Source organism: Nelumbo lutea, chromosome 5 (genome assembly GCF_056320005.1).
Source record: "Nelumbo lutea isolate HS-2025 chromosome 5, American lotus-T2T, whole genome shotgun sequence".
In the NCBI taxonomy this organism is placed as follows: Eukaryota; Viridiplantae; Streptophyta; class Magnoliopsida; order Proteales; family Nelumbonaceae; genus Nelumbo; species Nelumbo lutea.
This window is the reverse complement of record NC_142688.1, coordinates 2725614-2750838: the sequence shown is the minus strand read 5'-3', so window position 1 is coordinate 2750838 and position 25225 is coordinate 2725614. Positions and strand designations below refer to the sequence as shown.

At 36.6% G+C, this 25225-nt stretch overlaps 1 long non-coding RNA gene and 2 pseudogenes across 1 annotated transcript; 1 reads left to right on the top strand and 2 right to left on the bottom strand.

Annotated features, from left to right (window-relative positions):
* Positions 1-2748: 2748 nt before the first annotated feature.
* On the bottom strand, positions 2749-3629 carry LOC148849828 (auxin-responsive protein SAUR64 pseudogene; annotated as a pseudogene).
* A 4988-nt stretch (positions 3630-8617) lies between these two features.
* Positions 8618-12240, top strand: LOC148849827 (uncharacterized). Its single transcript, XR_016099920.1, has 3 exons — positions 8618-9275; positions 10768-10957; positions 11774-12240. It is a non-coding gene; the product is annotated as an uncharacterized LOC148849827 (long non-coding RNA).
* A 5374-nt stretch (positions 12241-17614) lies between these two features.
* On the bottom strand, positions 17615-18064 carry LOC148849826 (auxin-responsive protein SAUR67 pseudogene; annotated as a pseudogene).
* Positions 18065-25225: the final 7161 nt, after the last annotated feature.

Genomic DNA, 25225 nt, shown 5'->3' with positions numbered 1-25225 from the left:
CGCCCTTTCCCTCCCTATCTATCAATCTTTTCTCCCAAAATTTATCATCATTCATCTCTCTCTCCACAAACCCTGGCAAACTGCTTCCAACGACTATTGATTGATTAAGACTAGGCAAGAGATCGCTGACTAGTTATGGAAGGGTTCAATGAATTCATTAGAGGGTGGGGATATTTTTTATGTAATTAATCCATTTTCTTTGTATGATTAGTTTTTAGGGAATACATGTTCATATATGCTTAAGAAGTTATACTGTGTCTATTATTAAAGTTGGTTTTCAATGTTGTACATTTACTAAAAATGATCATAGGTTCAAGTTTCACATAATTAATTTTCAAATCTTTTAATTCTTGAAATACAATATAAAGGTCAATTTTAGTTCATTATATAAATAAGGATAAAATATAAAAATCTTTCCTAAAGTTTCTAATAATCATAAAAATATCCTTTATAGTTTCATTTTAGCAAAAACCTCCCTTAAATTTTTAAATAATTAGACAAAAATCTCCCTTCCATCAATAACCCAGACGGAAAACATCATTATTTACGAAATTACTCATCCACATTTACGAAATTGCCCTTATCACACACCCAAATCCGGGGAAAATCGAGGCTTGTTTGTATCACACACCCAAATCCTTTGCGCCTTCTTTCTTTTCTTCGAGTAACGTTAAAACATCAATCCCTGAACACGGTAATAAACCAATGTGATTGACAACGCTATTAACATTCCAAACATCACCCTAAGATTTAAACGTTGAACAACACCAATTTCTTAACAGCTGGAACAATTTTAACGGGTTAGTAAAGAGGGGAGTAGAGGGAAGTTAGTAGGAAATCCGGACTGATCAAAATACACATGTAATGAGTCATTTGCCACAGGCGTAGGAAGTTCAGAAAAGGGAGGGAATAAATTCACTTACAGTTCATGCTGGATTTGGTTGGTTTAGGATTCACTCAAGCAAACTGTGAAATTTGGTCTGTGTGCACTAATGTTAGTGTAAATTTGTTTAAATAGAAGGATACAAACCCAATTCGGCTTTTCATAAATTTATAATGTATTGTTTGGTTGTGAGGATCTGGGTAGAGTCCAGATCTACTCCTCACGCCGACCTCACAACATGTCTTGACCATATATCAGAAACATCTCTCATGCTTGTATTTATTATTCATTGGGAGATGATCTTAATACATAGTGGGATGTGACAGTGAGTTTGGTGTGAGAATCTTTTGTGAGAAGTAGATCCCAATTCATCTGGGTAACCCTATCCATACCTACCTACAGGACATCGCACCTACACATTAGGAACATCTTGCCATGAATACCAATATAAAGGAGTTCGTGATGTATTGTTGTAGTGTCCTATGGGTAGGAGACCTGAATGCCAAAGATGAAGCCCAGGACTGGAATTAGCCATTGACCAGCTTTGGGCCTAAAAACAGTAATTTTAGAGAATAAAAACCTATTCAGGAAGTTCACTTAACAGCTTAAAAGGTTGAACAGTTTCTTGAGATGGTATTATAGCATGTTTCATCAAGTGGTCTAGTATTTGATCCTTGCTGTACCATTTAAGAATAAGATATGGATGGGCCTATATTTATCAAAACTTCAAGCCCATGGGCTTTCCTGTGATGTGAGGGGATGAGTTAGAGAATAAAAACCTACTCTGTATTTGTCAACACTTAAGCAAGGGTTCTTTGAGATTAACGGTGCAAATACAAACCGTATACAAGACAAGGTTCTGTACTGTACATATTTGTTTTGTATTTACAGTTTCATTTTCATTCTCAGTACAAACACGTAATCTTACCAAACGCCTGTTACATGATATATGTATCTTATGCCAAAAGCAAACAAGTTACGTGCCCAAGCATTAATACACCATGGAAGATACACGCATTAATTGTTTGAGTGGTTTTGCTAGGTTACTGCTTGTCTGCTACAGGCTACAGGGTAAGAACTAAGAAGAAGATAGGTTTTAAGACTCGAGATCTGCTGCATTTTATCTCATTACAGTGTAACTCTCCATCTTTCCCTCTTGCCTTTAACATAATAATTCTGGGTGCCCATCCAACTTAGAATTAATGTTAAGGAAAAGGGTCATTTCGTTGTCTATGCTGAAAATGGCCGGAGTTTTGTTATTCCTCTAGGCAATCTAGAAAAAAACCAATCTTTAGAGAGCTTCTGAAAATTTTGCAGAACCAGAGTTTCCTGTTGCCTTGCAAATTAAAAACTTCATGGGGTTTGTATTTTTTTTTTCACTTTACTGTTGCGTAGGAAGATGACAGAACAAGTGGAAAATGCACTCCCTCAAAAGGAGAATGCATGCTCGTCCTTTTAATAAATGTAAGGAATTCTCTTTCTTCAGTTGGGTCAAACTTTCGAAGGAACTGCCCCATGATTTGGGAATTGTGAGGGAGTCTAATCAAACTGAAAAATTGCATACTTGTGCTAATGCAATTGAAGTACTAAACACATATTTATCAGCATTTTTGTCTAATCGAGATCTTCATCAGAAGAGTTACATTTGTAGTCTCACATCTTCCATTTTTTTTTCAAGCCCTTACTGAAAATAGATATAAAAAATGAATGTTAAGATATAATTTAATTTGGAGGTTCAAGTTAGGACAATTGTTGGGTCATCTGCGAGTGAGTCGATCACCAGCTCCAGGGCAGATCAAAACAGCTTGTAGCTAGCTCTGTTTTCGCAAAACTTAATTTTCTGGACAGAAGTTGTAAACCATGAATGAAGAAAAAAAATATAATTGCTGGACCTATAGCTTTTATGTGCATTGAATTAGCTAGGAATTGAAGTTTGTATAGGATCAAATTAATTAATGTTGTACATATATAATATAATAATCATGTATTTACAAGGGTGTAAAGTGTAAAATTGAGGAAGACCAATATTAGGCCTCAAATGTGAAATAGTACTCCAAATTAAGGTAGAGCGAGCGAGCCATATCTCAAAATCCATGAAGTAGCACGTGTTGGTTGGTCAGTGATTGATGAACAGAAGGTAAGCAGCAGCACCGGCCAGTGGACAGTAGGGACATAAGCAGAGTGTTCTCTATGTCTGTAGAAGGACGTCTTTGCACCAAGGAGATAATGTACTCCGCAAACAAAGAGTCACAAGGCAATGTGATGGGGCCATCGCTTGGTAGTCCAAACTCCTCTTCAGACATCCTGAGTAACTCAATGAAGATGGAGTTGCTGAGATATGGCAATGGAATGACAAAACGCCTCCCGTCGGTAGTGTACACCACGAAATGGCCCTTATCGGCCACCATTAATTCACCGCTGCTACATGCTTGGCGGGTTCTTGTTAGCAAGATTCTTCTCCTGCCGATGGAGGCCAACTTCCGCCACTTCATTGCCATGGCAATTAGCCTCTTGTGGTTAATCATGGTTTCTAATCTGCGAAAGATCTAGAGGGCTAAAGAAAGAAGAAAAAAAAGAAAGAAAGATATCTAAGCTCTTAGTATACGAATTGAAGGACTGGACTCTGGAGATTGGTTGCGCCGATGGGGAAAGGAATGGGGGTAGCCCAGTTTATATTATAGACGAAGTAGCGAGAGTCATAGGTCTATGTCAAGTGTTGCTTTGCTTTATGGAAATGGTGGGATGGATAACCATAAACCATGCATATGGGAATCCACTAGCTTGAAGAAGCACAATAAGAAATAATAAAGGTGAGGTACTCGTATTCGTCCGCTTGATTCAAATTGTGTTCTTCTTTGTTAAGCAGTCAAAGAGCACATTGGGTCCAACATTGAGTGTGCCCATGTGACAATAAGTGTCTACACTCTACGCACTCTATCAATAATCCATCTATCTAATCAACGTAATTGATGACAGCCTGAAATTGTGGAGCTTGAAAGTTGTTTCCAGAACTGTCAATTGAGTCGTTTTATGCCCCATCATGCATTTTATTCGGTCGTGATTAGTACGTCAGTTGTAATATAAGCACATTTTATATATAAAACTCGAACATGCGGCCTGTAGCTGTAGGTCCCCCATTTGATCCATTTGGGTGAATGGACTGCTGGTTTAGATCAGCCGCGACCACGAGATGTCTGTGTCTCCACTAGGAATAAGTAATGGGTTCAAGTGCTTGTCCTGATCCCTACTTGTTGAATAACCTTATTCAAATTTCAGTGGATATATGTGAAAATTGTGGGCCTTCTCATGCAACTTTCAGTTAAGCTTGGATTGGTTGAGCCCAACTCAAGCACGGCAGATATTTTGGGAGCTAATTAAATTAAAAATTAAGCTCACCAACTCATGACTGGTAGTCCAACACATGACAGTAAGCAAGTATAGAATACTGAATACCTTGTACTTGAAATGTTTAACAATTAATGACCTTTAAATGTTTAACAAGTATAGAATACTGAATATTCGGAAATACAGACATCTGAAAACCTATTGTCCGGTCAAGTACTTGTTTCTCACTAATCTGGCTAATTAATGACCTTTAATTTCTTGCTAAGACCACTTGTATTTGAAAATTGAAAAAAAAAAGGGTATAATCGCTTATATGGGGGCTTTTTTTTTGGGTAGAAGCTTATATTTGGACTTACAATTAGCAAGTAGACAAATTCGGATCGGAATCTGTAAAATGGGCTGGGCTGACCACGCAAGAGTTGTCTTCCATCATTCCATGCATGCATGTTACTATGTTAGGAAATAGAGGATTGGATTAGGAAGTGTTATCGGAGACTAAAGAGGTGGGATATGCTTGAATTTTGTTGAGCTGGGTGTTCATGCTACACCCCGGCCAACCCAGATATTATACAAATAGTTAGTTGGGGCCTCATAAATTTTCTTCAATATTAATGTGGCTGGCCTACATTTCGTAAGTTTTAATTGTTTATTGGCTCGCCGACTCTACATGCATTGCATCGAATCCCATCTTCGCATTATCCATCCTTAATTATCAAATTAATGGATCCAAATCCAATGTGCTAGCTAGCTAGCTAGGTGGGCTATGTGCCTTGGACCACAACCAGTACTCCTTTTGGCTTATTGGAGGTCTGCTGCAGCTCTGCCTCAAGTTTGTATCGTATGGGCAGTGACTACCGACCATGTAGGTCTAGGTAGCCCCCCCTCTAATTAAGGTAGTGGTCTGTTGGCCCAATGACACTGAATTGATATACCGTCTCCTGTTTTACCTCTTGCCGTCCTTGTAAGCCAAGAAATTCCGGAGATCAGGTTCATTTGATCATCAGAGTTACTAATGGAATAGGGGTTTGAAATTTTCATTTGTTTGGTTAGATGGAATTGGAATCCGATTTCTGTTCTAATTATTAGCTAGAATGGCATTCTCACCATCTTAATGGAATGCCCATTCCCTCCCCTTCATTGGGAATGAAAATCCATTCCAACCAATTCTAATTCTGATTCTGATGATTCCAGCCTGAATCAAACAGGTGGAGCAATATATATACATATATATATATATATATATACCATTTTCCGATTCTGATTCCCATTAATTAATTTTCTGTTTCTCTCTTAATTATTTTCTCTATATGAAACCAAACACAGTCGTCTAATTGTTTTTCACTAAACTTAACACACAAGGAATGGGATAATAAGATGAGAGCATAGAAGGGAAAGCTAAGACGTCTATTATACTCCTACATTGGACTGCAGTAGCGTTGATGCGTAGAAGTCTAACAGGAATTAATGAAGTCTAAAATATAAGGACGTGCTATATATGTTGATCCAGCAAACTTTGGTTCACACCAGTACGTACTATTCTGTTTGAAACTTGATTAATTGTTGCAACAAGGTTAATTCTTATTAAACAGGAAATGGTGACTTTCATCAATGCATGCATGTTACGTTCAAGAGAGAAGACACCATTCAAATTCCTCTCTGTAGAAAAGGTCAAACTCGAAAATTAAACACCTACGCGTGTTTTAATCCGAAGGCATGCATTAACTATTGAAGATGTTATAAATTAAGAGTACGTACTTGTCCCAAGGAAGAAAAAAGGGAGTCGTCAGTCGTGGAGGAATTGGAAAGTGGCGACTCCCTTACACCGTCTTTTTGGTTGCAAGCTAGGAATGTGGAACTTGGAAGAAAAAGAAAGAGAATCTAATACAATTAGATCAAAGTGACTTTTCCTAGCTATATATAGTCTGATTGACAAGGGAAACCGAAAAAGAATAAATTAATGAATTTCAAGATCCGTTTTAATTTATGTATCATTTATATCATCCCGCGTATAGGTACAAATTAAATTTGTATTGCCTAAAAATGTTTATATATTTATGTACAAATGCAGAAAATTGAAGATGGATCATTCTCTCAACGTACGAGTGCATAATAATTAACAAGACTTTCTTCATTAGAAGCCGTTGACAACTCTAGGCTGGTTAGCAGTCGGTTGATGGAGAGAAGAAGACAACAGTGAGCATTGACCAGTACTGGTGAGGGTGGGGGCCTTCTCTAGTTCTCTTGAAGGGCGTCTTGGCATCAAAGAGATGATGTAGTACTCGGCAAAAACGGAGTCGCAAGGCAATATGATAGGACCATTGCTTGGTAGTCCAAACTCCTCTTCAGACATTCTGAGTAACTCTATGATGATGGGATTACTCAGATACGCTAATGGAATCACAAATTAAAGCGTCTCCTATCTGTTGTGTACACAACAAAATGACCCTCCTCCTCCTGCCGATGGCAGCCAGCCAGCTTCTGCCACTTTCTGGCCATGCCAATGAGCTTCTTGTGGCTGATCATATCTCGCTAAGAAATTAACGTGAGCGATCAGAGAGAAGTAGTGTCGAAGCACGGAATATTTGTGCTAATTAATAAAGGAGATTGTTTTGTCATTTGTGGGGTGGAGAAGGCAATTTAGGGGGAATTAGCTTCGTTATATACAGTGTTACAAATGCAAAGGGAGACAATTAAGCCAGAGAAGAGGGACGTAGCTTTCATTAATTGGGTACGTTGGGTGGCATCTGGCATGGGATGCATAACCATGACTTGGCTCATTTCCATTCCAACTTATTCCACCGACTTGGCACCGAAAATTGTTCAATTTTAATTCGCAAATAGAGTTATAACCAACTCTTTGCAAGGGATAGAAACTTTGTGGGTTGGATCCTGCTTAGGGTGCTGAAAACAGGGCCTAATCTACAAGGGCCTTGGACTAAGTTGTCAGATAGAAAAATGGACTCTTGGGCTTTATCCTAGGCTCGTTTTTAGGCTGTGTTTGGTTTGAAATAGAATTATACAAGTTTCCCTACCTGTTTCCTTTCAAATCAAACAAGCCTTTAATAAATAAGTGTAGGGTGCAATACATATATAGTGGCTAGCTAGTATGGTCCCGTTGCCCCCACTCCACTTGAGAAATACAACCTACAATTAAATAAAATATGAATGATTTAAATTTGCAACCTAATCCGCTCAATACAAGACTTACACACGACTTAATTTGTCCAAATGTTATGGATAGAGAGTGGTCATGTGATGTGGAGTGTAGTCCTTATAATTGTTTTCTTCATTCTTCTTCTTCAGGTCATATATACTGGCATCTCACAAGGACAGTACGTAGAAGTAGTACTGTATCATGCACAAGTAACACGGATATGTCCTGGCTAATTTGGAATTCATGCTCTCTCTGGGACCGCGTGATGACTGATGAGTGGGGTCTGAGGCAACCGTTTAGTTGAACCACTTCATCACATGGATTGCAAAGTCTTGTTTTCGTCCATTGCATTCAATATACATTAATACTCCTTCACGGTTCATGGTGACTTGTTCTGTGAGATCAAACACATGGACGACCATCTAGGTTCTACAGCATTTACTCATTATCTTTATAAGGAAGAATGTTTTGTAGGTAGCCAGCCTTTTTCTCTTATTTATTTAACTTCTTTCTGGAGAGTTTTTGGAAAGATTAGTTTCCAAGAAAAGTAGAAAACTGAGTAAAAAAAAATGCTCTCTTTTCTTGTGCTTGTGCGGATCTAAGTATGTGTTACGATTTCTGATGTGGATCAGAGATGGTATATTATTAGGCCATGATCAGATCAAATGTGGACCCGTGACCTAGGCTACAGGTCCCAAGTTTAACTGTATAATCCCATCCAGCCATCCCTCCCGTAACTGCAGGAGCTGGACTTAAACCAAACATCCAAATTAAACTATCCCACCTTCTCATCTAAAAGCTGCCTATAGATATTAGGAAACAAAAATTCAAGCATTATTGGATCAGATTGGCCTGAAATTTCAAATTAGATTGGGAATGACCCAATCCATGCATAATCACCTCTCATAGAAATATTATTTTAGGTAATTAGTAAGTGTATAAAGTTATTTTTATTTGTCATATTTATTGTTATTTAATATGATGAATATGTAATATTAAAAATGTGCCTAATTTTTGTTTTTATTTTTATTATTATTTAATTATAACATAAAAATTTGATACATTTGAATTAAAAAGCTGAATTGCTGAACATAAGTTAACTGTAAGGAGAGACAAATTAACCAGGGACGAGTAGCTTTTATGGGATGCATAACCATGTGATTGGCAATGCAATGCATGAACGTAAATTTGTTGAGTGGTCACCTCATTAAGCTAAGGTCATCACATCCACTGTTGGCTTTCTTTCTTATCGGTTTGGCTATTAAAAGCAGGCATGCGGGGACCTACCGAGTTCAGAGCCAACTCATAAACCATGAAAATGTTGGTGGTCGTTGAATTACTGAAGATAATGCCATGAAACAGGAGGAGATTTTGATCTACAAATTAAATTAAAGGTGAGTGAACATAGAAACAATCGTGACCAGTAGTAGTAGTGGGGACAAATCCTTCCAATTAATGCATATTCTTTTGCTCCCAGACTGCTCATCCTTGTCCCACCCGAACAACGTAACCAACGTCAGTTGCTCGAAACCACTAATAGTTGTTCAAATTAAGGGTCTGTTTGGTTCGGGGGAATAGGACCCTGAAATCGGAATCGGAATGGGTCATTCCGTTTCCGCCGGATGTTTGATCGACCGAAATGAGAATCTCATTCCCATTCCTCGTATAATGGGAAAATGGCCATTCCCGACCCCTCCTCAGAGAATGTGATTCCCATTCCAGTTTATAATTATTTTGGACAAAAATGCCCTCCTCATTTTCGATATAGGCGAAGAGACGAAACACGAGATTGGAGATCGGAGTTTCCCCATTTTCAATCCAGTCGAAGAGACGAAAGAGAGATTGCTAGAACTCCAAGCCTTCTTCCATCGCCGAACCATTTCGTTTTAATTGGTATGTAAACCGCCATTCTACTTCACTTGGTGATGATCGTAGATCTTATTGTGGGAACACCTATGCGAAACTTCGCTTCATTCTTGTGATTTGTTTATTCATATTGATATCTTTAATTGTTTCACTTGCTTTTAATTCGTTTGCTTGCTTCATGCTCAAATATAATTCTTATTGGATTTTCTCTTTTGCTGGAATTTGATCCATTTCGTTTTTTTTTTTCGATATGCATTTAACTGTTATTTAATCCAGTATCCTTACGGAGCTACTTTTGTAGTAATTTTTTTTGTCAGCTATCTGTTTGTTTTTTGTATCGCATTCTCTCTATTTTGGAGTTTCCCCATTCTTCCTTTTAATCCCCAAAAAGAAAAGATTCTCTCTCTCTCTCTCTCTCTCTCCTGTTATTCATAAAACCTCAGATGGAACAGGAAGATTGTTCGTAATTTAATTGTTTCCTCTACTATAGCTGGTCATGCATTGAAACCGACATGGGCGATTGATTTTCCATCAACTCAATGATGATTTTCCATAAGATCAGCGAGTGTGATCTTCCCACAATTGCCTGTGTCTAGCCCGTCAAACTGGTTGCAGATTTGCAGGATATCTTTCTCTGCTACTTTCCTCATTTCCTTGAGCTTGTAAATAACGTACTCAGATTTGTTGCATGTACACAAGAAAGAAAAGAGTACAAAGTTAGAAGGGATATAAGAAACCAAAATGTAAGAAAGAAATGGTCCTTGGTCAAAGCAAAATGGATGCAACAACCAAAGAAAATAGCTTGCTTTCTCTCTCCTGGTCAGATTCAAAAAGCAATAGTTTTCAAAATAGATGCAAGAGAACCCATCTGAATGAAGATCATGTTCTTCCATTCCTGTCCTTATTTTTTCTGTTTTTAATCAGCTATAGACTAGATGGTAAGTTTCAGAGATTTCATACGGTTTGGATGATACATGGATTGCACTTGTAGAATCAACAAACCACAAATATTCTTGTAGTTTATATTGGAAGACTATGCCCATTGTATTTACATCTATATTTGGCAGTCTCAATGGTCTCACTATTGCTCATAATATGCTATTACATTCAATATATATATATATATATATATATATATATATATATATATTTTGAAAAACTGTGACTTAAACACCACACATTGGTAAGTTTGCTTTGGAGTTCAGGTATTTCTTTGGAGGTGTACTACTGTAGCTGTAGCTCATTATTTTTATAATGTGCCATTACTAAATATTGTGAATCTGTCATTTGAAGTGCGGATAGGATACCTTGGATTATTCCTTTTAGTTGAATAATCATATTTTAATATTCCCTCTAATGGAACAAGAAATCATGATCTTGAGTGCACATTTTACAATTGTGCTTCATTTCAGTTATTTCATCATAAAATAGTATGAACATATTGTAATTTAGTGATGCAGTTAATTTATTTCCTCAAATTGCTTATTAAAATTCTGCAAACATAATTGTTGATTCTCAGCCTCTGAAGCGGAAGAGTGAAACAGAAGGTTGTGAAGACTTCCATGAGTGAACTACCAGTCCTAGATACACTGGAGTGGTTAACAGCCCCCTTCGTACACCAATATCAGGAAAAGGGGGCAGGGTATATAGCAACTCAATGGTTCCAAAGCATAGCAAATCAGGGCCTCAAACCCCTGTGCTAAATGCAGGTGAGAAGTGTCTCTACAATGGTTTCTTTTTTGGCATTAATTCTCACTGTGGTTTCTTTTTTGGCATTAAGTTGATTCAGTCTTTCCTATGGTACTTTGGATTGCTCAAAGACAATTGAAATCGAATGATTTTTTAATTTCTCACCTTTCAAAACCTCCTCGTCAAATAAAGCACTAAACTGGATGTGCATGTTTCTAACACTTTTTTTCCACTGTATCTTTGGTTGGTATTTAAGATATTGTTGCTGTAGACATTACCAATGAATTATATGATCAAATTTCTTGCTAGTAGCCTCAAGATACTTAAAGAATTAACTAAAATATGACTAATAAACTAATATTGTCATTAGGTGATAGCAACAAGTAGGGAAATGGCAAAATGTTGCAACCAGTGATATCATCTGTCATAACTAAATAGCTAATAAACATAACTGAGTGTTATATAGTTCAGTGATGACTAATTATTTCTTGTTTTTATTTTCACCTGTGCATTTGTGAATTTTATTTGGATATGGAACATGATTTACATCTTTCTTTTTATGTGCTTGATTTCAATAATGGTTTTGATGCCATAATATTGGTCCAGATGATTAACCCATTGAACAGAGGGTTGGCCTTAGAATGATGTTTAATTTAAAGTAAATATTTTTCTCATGCATGAATATGTTGATGCTAGGATAAGTTCAATTGAGAGGAAGCCCCATGAGTTCAATAATGGTTTTGATGCCATAATATTGGTCCAGATGATTAACCCATTGAACAGAGGGTTGGTCTTAGAATGATGTTTAATTCAAAGTAAATATTTTTCTCATGCAGGAATATGTTGATGCTAGGATAAGTTCAATTGAGAGGAAGCCCCATGACTTTGGTTGTGCATGCCGGTTTTATGTAATATGCTATAGAGCCCAAGAAGCTCACAGCATGGTGAAGATGACACTCGGGGAAGAAATCAGAGAAGTAAAACTTGAAAATATTGTTATCTTAAAAAAAACTTCAGAGAAAACCTTCAGAAGATGTCTACTATCGTTGGAGCTATTCTGAAGACTGCTCCTTCACGCGCAGAGCTATATACTAAATTGCGGTCAGTTCTCTTCTGATATATCATGTCTACTGGTTGCATCCATTTGGAAAGGACTTGGATTTTATGTCAAAACAGTGCAAAATAAAATGATCTATTAACTTCTTGATATTGATCATGACATGTGCCCTCCAAGTTACTTGAACAATGTAAAGACCATAAACTTCCAAATAGATAATGAAGTTATGAAACCCAGTAATATGAACTTTTCCCCTGTGGTTCCTGTAAATACATTTGTTTTAAATGATCCTATCAGTGTGGATCTTGTTCATAATATGAAAGAAGATAAGCGTTTTCTCCATATATGCACTTGGTAGCAGGTTGTCAGTGTGTGTATATGTTGAAAATATATAATTAGTGGATGTTTTTGAGGTTCTTTTAATAGGTGCAGAATTGGAAATTTTGGCTGATTTCGATTCTACCTTCTAGTCGAACCAAACAGTAGGAATCGGAATCCGATTCTGATTCCTGACTGAACCAAACAGATGCTTCCGATTCCAATCTTATCCACGAACCAAATGCACCCTAATATCTCCAATGGATGAGCCCACTGTTTCAAAACTTTCTTTGGGGAAACATGTTTTGACTCGATTAACTTGGCTAAGAACTCGATTCTAAATTTGTAGCTTAATAATTAGTTTGTCACATTACTGTTTTGTGCCACCTGCCCTGCCCTCAACATATGGAAGCCAGCATGTTTCTCATGTGTCGATTATAGTGGCTAAAAACTATGACTGGCTAACATGTTTGTTTAGCAGATGGCCATCAGAAATCTTTCCATTTCAATTATATTAATTACACTAAGGCTGTTCACAAATAATGTCAAACTGACCAAATCGGCCTGATACAAGCTGATTTGATCAGTTTTTCTTCATCACTGGTTGGGTTGGTTTTGGGTTGTAAAGAGGGATAGACCAATAATTCGGTTTGGTTTTAATTTTCATGTATAAAAACTAAAATCGAATCAAACCGAGTTAGTTAGTTTCTGATTTTTTTAATCCTTCCCTAATTAGGTAATCTCTATCCTAGTTTTTTGTTTCTAGTTAGTTACTTATTTTTAGCATTAAAGAACAATAAAACATTAGTTAAATGGGAATTACTTTTGTCTTTAGAATTGTTTTCCTTTTGAGTAGAAAATTTTACACCAAATTTAGGGCTGTTCACAAACAATGCCAAACCAACCCTTCATGTTTGGGTTGGTTTTATTTAACGGAAGGTCGGTTTCGGTTTGTTGTTTAAGTAATACGACCAGGTCGGATCAGTTGAAAAAAATATATTAAACGACCCAACCCGACCCGTAAATAGCCCTAATTTCCACTGACTTGGCATCAAAACTCATTCACTTTTCACACATAGAATTATAACTAACTCTTTGCAAGGATATTAAGGCTGCATTTGGAAATGATGCAAATAAGTGTGAATGCAAATATGTAGAGTGTAAAATAGTTCATATAAATTGTAAAGTTTGATTAGTTTTGCAATAACAAATTTACTTTCATATCAAACAAACTTTTAGCTGTAATGGATGCAAATATAAAGTTCAATAAATATGTTTTTTATTTTTTATTTCAAAAGCCCCCTTGAATGCAAATTTACTTCTTTTTTATTGATGTACTTTTACATCTTATTATCAATGTAAATATGCATTAGTCTATCATTTATCAATGCATAAATGTAATATTTTCAAACACTGGCAAAAGTGAACCAGAATTTAAATTTTCCCTAAACCTGGATTTACACTTCATTTACATCGTTTCCAAAGACAGCCTAAATTAAATTGGTGGGCTGGAGTCCTATCTAGGATCAAAATTGGGTCTAATCCCATGTGGCTGAGGTACTAGTATTGTGGATCATTCATAGACCAAAACTCCAACCATTTTTCAACACCCCAAGCAGAGTGAGATCCTGTTCACAATGAAAGCTCTGAATCAAACCAAACTGATTGTGTAGCCGGCCGGACAATGGAAAAGAAAACGAGGATCGGAGTGACATGGATTATTACAAAAGTCTTATTTTTGTCCATTGCATTCATATAAAATACTCCCTCACGGTTCATGGTGAGTAGTGGTCCATTGCATTCCCTCATTATATATCTTTACAAGAGAGAATGGTCTCTACGTAGACATTCACTCATTGCCATTTTCCCATTTATTCTTACTTCTTTTAGAGAGGTTGACTTCAAACGCCAACCCACCAGTTTGCCAATCCATGGAATTCAAGTTGATCGGTTATTAACCGAATTTACTTGACCCAATCCAGATGCATGCACAACTACTTTTAAATTTTTATAGAAATACTATTTTAGGTAATAACTGACATTTATGCAAAAAAAAAACATAATTAAATCGAAACTGTACAATCCATCTTCAGCAATAGAGCCATATTAAACGAGTTAATTACGAATGAATTTGTATTAACTGCCACAAAAGCTTTATATATATATATATATATATATATATATATATATATATATATATATATATTATGTACAAATGCGTAAAGTTGTACAAAATGGCCGTATCAGCTGTTCAAAATCCATTGACAAGTATAAGCGGGTGGTTTGATTCTTTGTGGAGAGATGAAGATAACGGGAATCGGCAAGTGTACAAGGACATAATTAATTAATTAGACCCTTCTCTAGATCTCTGGCTAGACAGACGCCTTCGCACCATAGAGATGATGTACTCCCAAAAACTGAGTCGCAAGGCAACATGATGGGCCCATCGCTTGGCAATTCCAACCCCTTTTCAGATATCCTTAGGCTCAGTTTAAAAAGAATATTAATATAAATATATATAATATAGATATAAAATATATATAAAATAATATAAAATATAAGATTTTACACTATGAATTTATATTTGTATTCTTCCAAACTGAGCCTTGGTAACTCTATGAAGATTGGATTGCTGAGATACGCTAAGGGAATGATAAAGCGTCTCTTATCGGCGGTATATACAACGAAATGACCCTTTAATTCAACTCCTGATTCATGGGTTGGAGCTGTTGGTGACGAAATTCTTCTCCTACCGGCGGCAGCCAACTTCTGCCACTTCTTTTCCAGGGCAATGAGCTTTCTGTGATTAATCATGCTTACAATAATATTGTGAATTTGGTCGTCAGATGTGAATCGGAGTGAGAAAGGAAGAGATTTGCTTTTAGATTGCAGATGAGGAGTAAGGATATCGATTGTGTGAACTGGTAAGGCAATGGGGATAGGTCGATTATAATTCATATAGCTAGCTGTGTGATTTCAAGAGTAACTTTCATTGTGTTGCGGTTTGGTGGCATACAAAGCCATGTGACCATTGGAGGTGGTGGGCTGAGCATGTTTGGAGGTGGTTGGTTGAGTGATTACTCAACCTAGCTAGCTAGGATAAGCTCATCCAGCTATAGCTAGGTAGATCAGTAGGTGGAACATCACATCAATTTTAACAGCAGACTGCATCATCTCCAATTTGTTGGTGGTTATTTGCCGCTGAGCTTACGGACACTTGATCGTTCATCGTTTTCTGGCTTCAACAGCCAATATGATTAATATGATCTGACCGAATTCATATGTAAACAAATCAAATTCAGATCTACCTGCTAGGTGACAAGCTAGTGAGGCTTTGGTTTCATGGTTTCAGATCAAAAGAGCATCGCATGGGGGACAGCTAGTACAGTGCAATTGGTCTTTTTATGGACCATGGTCCAACTAGTTGCATATATAATGCATGTGACTCTGCACGGATTGTCCATGCACTGAAACATGCATGTCATTTACAATAACAATGTTTGTGTTGATTTGATTACTAAAGGCTCAGTTTGAAAGGAGTATAAATATAAATATGTAATACATATATAAAATATATGAGTTTGCACTCTACATATTTTTATATCTATACTCCTTTCAAATGAAAAATTGGGTGCAAACACAAACACAGTAGATACTATATAGTATCATTCCATATATGTATTTCTTTTGACACTAATTAAGGCTTCGATGGGCAATTGACGCAGTCTACTTGTCCCTTTATATAACTTCCAAACTCATTTATGTGGGCTACTGTTAACAGTATATAAACATGTGAATCAATAGTGGTTATAATTATTTTGATTTGATGACTCAGTGCAAGCGTTCAAACTGAGCTGAGCAACTAGTGTGTGTGATCCCTATTCTGTGGGTTCTATGATTCTATCATATATGGTATGATTCGTTGGCCAGTTAAGTTAAAAATTGAAAAGCTAGTCATTAAACACAGTTTTCCTTTCTTTTCCTTTTTCAAAGTGCCACCCATCACGAGATGGGACTCTCGGCAGAGAGACTCAGGTTGGATTGCTTTAGACGGCTCCGGCTGATTCATTATCTTATTATAAGCCGAAATTATTGACTACAAGCTACAGCTGATGAATGTAGACTCTAGACCAATGTTTGGAAAAGCAAAATATAAAAGTTTGGCAGATGGATGGACTTAAAAAGGGAGTACTCTTGCCCTTGAATTTCAGGTCCATGTGGTGGTGATGTTCCTATTAAATGAGCAAGCCATAAACACGGTTATACTGTTTTCTCTTTTCTGTTTATCATTCAGATTCAGTGGCGGCTCCAAATTCAAGACAAGAATTATTTGTGATTTAAGTCTTCGATCAAGCCGAGGAAAGATTGACAGGGTTGGGCAATCACGGTTTAGAGATGAATGAAACAAACAATTGGCATTTCCAGAAAAAAGAACGGGTATAATCAGACGCATATTTATTTTAAGAAGAAAAGAATATTTTATTAATTAATGATCACCAAGGAGGGGGAGAAAACATTAGAGCAAAAAACATAATATAATAAGCTGAAAAACAATGGCCAAATATACAATATCATACGATTTTAACCATCTAATTTGACTATTCACTTACGTTTTATTTTATACAACTGCTTTAATCTTAAAAAGTAAACACTTTCCATCATCAAATTAAAATAATGGAATTAGAGCATAAGAAGCCTGATTTTTGGGCCATTGGATGTTCCTGCAGCTAGGACCTGGGTCCTGTCATATTTGATACAGATGGCAAGTTATTGCTCACAAACAAGGCTTAGATGCATGGTGATAATGAATTTTAAAATCATTGCAGAATCAAGGTACTTCAGTTCGATGTTTTAGTAAACCTTATTTTCCAAAAACAAGTGTTGCATTAAACCTTTTATAAATTGTAAATTTCTCTTGTTTTAATTGCTGCTTTTATTATGAATGAGATTACCCATGAAACAATGAATGAACAGAAAAGATGATGAGGATAGGATACCAATACGGATCGATCGGAACCTGTTTTTCTATTGTATGTTTTAATTAATTGCTGCCTCATGTGTTTTTTCTTTCTTTTTGGTACATCATGCGATCATCCATTTACATACAGTGTGATCACATTGCCCAACGTTTGCAACAGAGAGCGGAAGTGTAGAAAAAGATCAAAATTGTAGTGTGTATTATTATTATTATTATTTACAAAGGCTAGCTAGCTAATTATATATATATATTGTTGGATACACCGAAGTAATTAATTAAAGACGTATGCATGATGGGCATCCATGCATGGATCAAGATAAATTGCTAAAATCCATGGAGTGGTATTTGTTGCTGCCTTTGTCGTTGAGGAAGAGAATTAGAAGATGCAAAGCAGCGTCCGGTGGACATGGACGTGAGCAAACTATTCTCCAAATCTTTAGGTACGCGTCGACGACGAACCAATGATACAATGTAATCCATGAAGGTGGCATCGCATGGCACCGTGATGGGTCCTTCTCCAGGTAGTCCAAACTCCTCTTCCGATAGCCTCAACAGTTCTCTAATCATGTTGTTGTCCAGATACTTCAACGGAACCACAAACCGTTTCTTGTCCACGCTGTATACAACGAAGTGCCCTTTATCAGCAATTGCTCTGTCATCGAAACATTCCACGTGTGCTACCTCTACCTCGCTTGACACTATTCTTCTCCTCCCGCTGGCAGCTGCCTTTTGCCATTTCTTTGCCATTGCAAGGAGCCTCTTGGGACTGATCATTGCTTAATTTCTAGCTAGATTGAGTAGATAGGGAACTCTTCGGTTCCATAAATATATATATGACAAAAAGCAAAGAATTAATGATGATGAGATTTCATTAGGAGTTATCTAGCCAAATTGCTATATATATATTAATTGGAAGTCTCTAAATAATACATACAGTTAAAACTTACTAGACAAAGAGTAGACACCATACTTTAAATAGTCACCGTCATTATGTCGAATTGCGTGAGGTAAGAGGCAGCATCTTATGTGCTTATTGGACCATGGAGATAGAGATGGGTTTGGTGATGGGCGGGCCATTAACATATGTTTTTCCATGGAAATGAGAATCTGTTGGCTGATCAGATAAGATGTTTAGGGAAGAATTTCGAATACAAAAGCAAAACCACGGTTTATTGTTTGAGTAGTTTCCACGTCGTTCAGGTAGAATTATTGATGGGAAAATCTTTGATGCCGAAAAGATATGGTATGGGAAGCGTTTTGACCAATCAAAATTTAAGCATGAATTTTGATTAATAACACTTGATTGGCTATAAGGTTTATGATTCCGGTTGACTGTTTAGAAGTTTTTCACTTTTAGATAAAGTCTTTGAATAGGTTTATATTATCTAACATATCCCTTTATATGAGGGCCCATTGGGTTTGAAGTGTGAACAAACACAGGCGAGGTTCTTGGATAGATTGATATTCTCTAACAGTTAGTCATAGGCATTGATTGATGATCCATCTGCCCATGCGAAGAAAACAAATTTGATGACAACGTATTTGAGTTCAATCATATTTGGGCTCTGCAGGCTAGAACGAGGTGGGTGCATGGAGAAGAATGGGAAAAGGGGAGATTACAAAAATGTAATTCGATTCATTTCCAGATAAAACATTGGCACATACACATTCATTTATCATATATATATGTCTTATTACTGAATCCATTTTCCACAGTCATGTACTAGAACTAACTATGGAGGCTTAATTATCTTGAATATTTCTACCTCAATACCTTAAAAGGAAAGGAAAAAGAAAACAAAAGAAGAGCAGAATTCTCTTGATAAGTGCACATAATTATTGCGAATCTTGCCAATCTAGAGTCTTGAGGGAGTAGCGTTGTTTGTAACAATTAAGCAGAATTATTCAGAGTTTTTTTTTTTTTTAATTAATGGTGTAAAACAGTAAGAATAAGCAACTAAATGTCCTCTCTATATTTTGACTTCTCACCTGGTGGGGTGCCTTAGCTCGTGTACAATTAACTAATTAATTAATTAAAAAAAGAAAAAAAAGAAAGGCATGCACTAATTTACTAAATTGTCTCTCGAGCCTAGATTTTTTATTCACTTTTTCTACCTATTATCTATTTGCAGTGAATTAGAGTATAATAAAAATATGTAGTTTCAGTTCACAGTGGATAAAGAATGGATAGAAAAAGTGAATAGAAAATTCCGAATGCTATCCCAAATCCCTTGAAATTGATAGGCGCGCAATATATATTGCGTTAACTTCTGAAATAATACTCTCCTAAAATATAAAATAAGTGGGCCAAAAGGGTTATAGTAATACGCTGCATTATATTAATGTTTGCCATGAATTGATTATATAAGTTTGCTGTTCACTGATTGAATGTCCACATTGGGTTTGTTACGGAGCGACCAAAACCCAAGGGCTAGCTGAGGGTATTTTATATCAGAAAACGCACTGAATGGCATATTCCAGTGTGCTCACCTGGCGCCCACCTGATCTGATCAACTTCTAATTTATTATATATAAACAAATGTTTGAATGGTAGCTACAAAATCAACAGATGAGGTAGTTTATCCATAATCCAATATATAGGTGAGGACTGAGGAGGCCGGGTATCCTGAAAGCAAAAACTCTCGATCGACACATGCATGTGAGGAATACTCCCAACGTCCGTGCATGTGTACAGAAAATTTTGTTTGAAGAAGATTATATTGACTTAAGAGAGAGCTGATAGATAGCGTTTCGCTTTGGATATATTGTATTTGCGTAATTTCCAATTTGTTATAATTAAATTAATAAAGCCCAGATTCACCCACTGATATTTTGCCAACATATATACATATATAGGTGGTCAATAAACAAATTCAACCTAAAAGTAAAAGTATTAAGGACCATGCATTGAAACTTGAAAGACGATCGAGTATAGCTAGCTATAGATCATAGTTCATAGATGTGGTTTATATATTAATTCATTAGGTATGTCATGATCATCAAGTTGGCTAGTTAATTAATGTGTTGCATGCTTCGCTGGCCTTTTATGTAATTAATTAATTGACCTATATATACAACTAGCTGACGTATCCAACTTGTTCCGAATCCCAGTCCACCTCTTCATGGAAGATGGAACCACCAAATAATATTCATTGAATCTGGGAAGGCAGGAAGGAAAGAAGGACATCCCATGCATATGCATATATATTGCCCATTTGGTAATTGCATGGAACCCACCCCAGTCCCCAGTCCCCAGTCCCCACCCACATTAAACCTGTTCCAACTTCCAAGGTCGTATTGAGATGTTCTTAACACGTACACGTACAGCATCTCTCACCCAGCAAATATCATTTCCCCCGGCCTCCTAAATACACCCATGCATATATATTCCAGGATATATCTTTACATCAGCAATGTGATTCTTCTTCCTTCCTATTCCTATTGCTGCAGCTTTTCCTCCACTTCCTTGCAATTTCCATGAGCCTCTTTGGAGTTAGCATGACTTTGTTATGTGAATTTTGGAGAGGAGAGACGATAAGGAAGAGATACGACTAAACCGTGGATCAATCTGAAGTATGGCTTTCGAATTGCGGTTGACCTAAACAGTTAGACTGTTTGGCTCAGAAATCATTCAGGAAATCGGTTTTATTTTATCTTAAACTCAGTTTTTGGCCAAAAACTGTTGTAAAAGTTAATAATTCATTGATTCAGATGATCAAATTGTCGATCCATCAATCCGTTCAACGATTTTTAGCCTTTCTTATTTTTTTTTAACTTTTTGTTAAAATGGGTGATGATGCACGATCTGGAAGCTCCTAGTTGGAGGATTGTTTGGACGTGTTTCACGTGGTGAGCTAGATCAATCTACGAGACAAAGATCAGAGAGACTAGGGTGAAAGACCCGGGGAAGTCGCTCCAATGCTTAAGTCAGTAATATGTTGTCGTTGCGAACTAAAGTTTTGGATGCTAAGGAGCTTAAATGTAAACAATCGTGCATACCTTTTCCCCTGTGTCATTGGGGTTGATGCCTTTATATAGGCATTGTTTGGCGTAGGCTTCACGCACCGCATCCAAGATTTTCGAGAGAGTCATGCCTAACTGGTCCTAAATCCTCGAATGTAACTGCCACACATGTTGATCATCTTTTGGAATACTCGGTATGTGGGCCAACTTCCAAGAAATTTGGGAGTGTTAGGATATGCATGCTGAATTTGTCGACGAGCACATCTTGCAGGTCGCCACCTAGACATTAGTCAAGCCGGCAAGCCCTCAAGGAAGGTCGCTCTTCACGCCAATGTCACTTCAACTAGTGACAAGGTGCTACAGGTCGGCCCTAGACGAGGTGCTCCTAGCCAACCTAAGTTGTGGTCGAGGTCGCTAAGTCAAAGTGAAGATGAACCACGATTTGAGACTCCAAATTATCGCTTAAGTGGTGTCTATATGTCATCCAGCTGTTTCAGGATGCCATGTGTCATGAGGTTATTAGAAGGCCAAATCCCCCCTTATCAATGGACTATTCATTCAAACTGAATAGTTGAACCATCGACCTAAAAACCGATGGCTAGAACAATACCATTTCCAAATCGATTTTTAAAACGTTGATCTGAAGTTTCTATGAAAATTCTTGTGTAATGTTGCATAGAAAGCAATGGAACTCAATAGACCCTATTGTTAGGGCTGCCCTAGATTCAAGCCCATGTGGTGATTGGACTAGTGGGAGGTCTGGGGGTGGTGGGTATATATGTTTGGTTGATCTTCGGCAACCTTCTCATCAAGGTCAGTCATAGGTATTGTTATCAGTGGGCTTGTTTTCCTTCTGTTAGGCTGAACAACAACACCTGGGTCCCAACAAAAAGAAGAAATAACCCTCTTTCTATAATTTTTATGTTAGTTTGGATACATTGTACCAATCAAAATAATCCTATTTCAGCGAGAACACTTATCTTTGACGGGATTTAAATTAAAATTTACCGACAAGCGACGAGCGACGAGAGGTTGTTATAAGTAATTTGCACCAGAAACGGCACCAAGTCACCACGGATTTAAGTCATCATCTCAACCTTACCGGATTATAGACATGTCTTTGGCCAATACAAATACGCTTTATGGTTTATACATCAAAATTTTTCCGGCCCATATTTATTATCTTTCTTTGTTTACTGAATGAAACAATGGAGAGAATACTTCAATGGAAAAGGTTTTGGTAGGATAAAACACCGAAATTTTCATATTTATCATATTTCTTACATCGTATAAATTGTATTTGCACCGGTCTGCTTAAATGTATGGGAGTGCAAATTCTGATCTAATTTTGTTTCAGATCTGGCTTTGTCTAATTTGTTTTGTGAAAAACAAAATGACAAGTAAAATGGTGATCTCACCTTATATGCAAGAGTATAGAGGTAGGAAGCAAGATGATGTGATTTCCATTTTATATGAGATAATGATTGAAGTAGGAGTAAAGTGATGCAAATTTTGCATCAGTTCTTGAGATGTAAAATTTATAGTACCAATGATTCAGTCAGTGCAAATGACAAAAAAGGTACAAATTTCCTATTAGGCAGGACCGTAGGAGTGCAAAATTTATTTTTGGTTCAAATTTGCAGTTTGACCAAGAGCAGCCTAAGGAAAATTTGCCAATTTGGCTATATAAGTTTTAGGGTAAATAGGTATCCTGTACTTTGGGATAGTGGCATGTAGGTATCCTTAACTTTCAATTGCAACACTTGAATACCCTGAATTCTCAAAAATAGACACATGGGGTCTATCCGTTAGTAGTCTGTCAGTTAAACATTACATAATGTCTAAAATACCCTTCTCATATATTTTTGAGATTATTCTACGGAGTAAATCATCACCAAATGTCATCGTCAAAATTTTTAAATATTTTATTTGCTGTCCATGTGAAAACATCATCATAGGGAGACATTCGATTACTGGAGGATGGTCTAAAAATACATGAAAATGGTATTTTTGACATTCTATAATGTTTAACTAACGGAATACTAATGGGTGGACCTAAATGTCTATTTTTGAGAATTCAGGATATTTAAATGTTGCAATTGAAAGTTCAACTGTCACTATCCCAAATTACAAGGTACCTATCTATAATACCATAAATTCTACTGTTGGAGATGTTTTAGAAAAATGTAATCAACTATACTTTTAATTTACATGTGGATTTGCATTCTCACTTAGGAGTGGACCAGTGGCCTTTATTTTTTCTTCAATTTAACACCTAAAACTTTTCTCTTTATATGAAAGCAAATAAATGAGAATTTTGACCCGCAAAGTTAGACAAGGAAAAATAATGTGGATATACACTAGGTTTTGATGTGCGATTATTAAATTAGGGGTTGTCAATTAAGGAATGGTTTGGTGGCTGTGTAATGGAGGCAATTTGATACTAACATACATGTAATGATGTAAATATATATATATATATTGATCTTTTCATTTGTTTTCATTTTCAAAACTTGAAGTCACATAAAAATTTTGTATTTGGATCAAAATTGCTAACATCATCATGTACAGGTACAGGGGATAAATTAAACGACTTGTATTTTGCTCAACAGCCTTGGAGAACTGTGGGTTGGTGGGTCTGTGTTAGTGGGCAAGAAGATGGTAAGCTGCGAGCATTTGCTATGAAATGGAGCAGAGCCTTGTGTATGTCTCTTAGCTAGTTGTTGCATGAGGTAAATCGACTCTTATGACATGCTTAGGGACAGTTAATAGTGCTTTATTGGAGAGGGGGAAAGTTGGTCAATGAGATCCAAAATCCTATTGATGTTCATTTTTCGGATTAATGTAGTGACCATGGAAACACTTATCCAGGAAAGTGATACCCATCTCCTAGGTGGGTAAATAATTTTCCCACATAGGAGAAAAGTTGCCAACACTTGAATGAGACAAAAATGCCCTTTTTAATAATGGATTTCTATATCTAAAATAGTTATTGCCTTATTTGCCTGAGAAAAAAAAGAACATGGGTAAATGTATTTACCTGTATAAGTGTTTTTCAGGAAAAACTTACCCAGGTAATTGCATTTATCCAGGTAATTAATTTACCAAAAAACGAATGGGGCCTAAGAATAATAATACAATTTGGGAAAATTACCATTCTATGAAGATTTTGAGTGCAAATTGGCTTAAGACAGACGAATTATATAGAAGCTAGTTTTCATGTCTCCATGCAAAACAGAATACAGAGAACTATAGGAGCTCCTTTCCGCTTTTCTTTTCTTTTCTTTTCTATATTTTCTTGAAAGTGTTCTTTGAAACTTGAAAGCATAGCTTCCTTTTTAATTAATTTAACTACATATTTGGACGCTCAAGATGTTTTAGGAATTAGAGTTATCTAAGTTTTTTAGATGTTGATTTGTGTTATCTATTCATGTACACCAGTGATCAGGGAGTCAATGGACTGGGTTTGGGTCGAACCCATATGAATCAAAGTCAATTTGAATGGGTTGGATGGTCCAATAAAACATTTTGAATTGGACCAGTCCAGGTTTAATGGTTTAAAGAATTTATTGGATTGGACCTGATCCATCTATAATGGATTTATATTGGGACGGGACAGGTTGAATAAATATCCAGTCCATTAAAAGAAGAAAGGAGTAGAGGTGTCAATAGACTGGGTTTGAGTTGGATCCAATTTTAATTAAAAGTTAAAATCAATTTGAAATAAGTTGGATGGTCCAAAATATTTATTGGACTGGATTGAATCTGATCTATCTGTGATAGACTCATATTGGACCGGATTGGGTTGGACCAATATCTGGTCCATTGACAGCTTTACTATTAGAGAAGGTAAAAAATTAGAAGTACTTAATCTTATTGATAATGGCCTAATAGCTGAGGCTCGACATCACTCTTATCATGGAAGCATGGGATCAAACCTGCGTAGCTGAGGCTCTCCATGGCAAGGTTGGT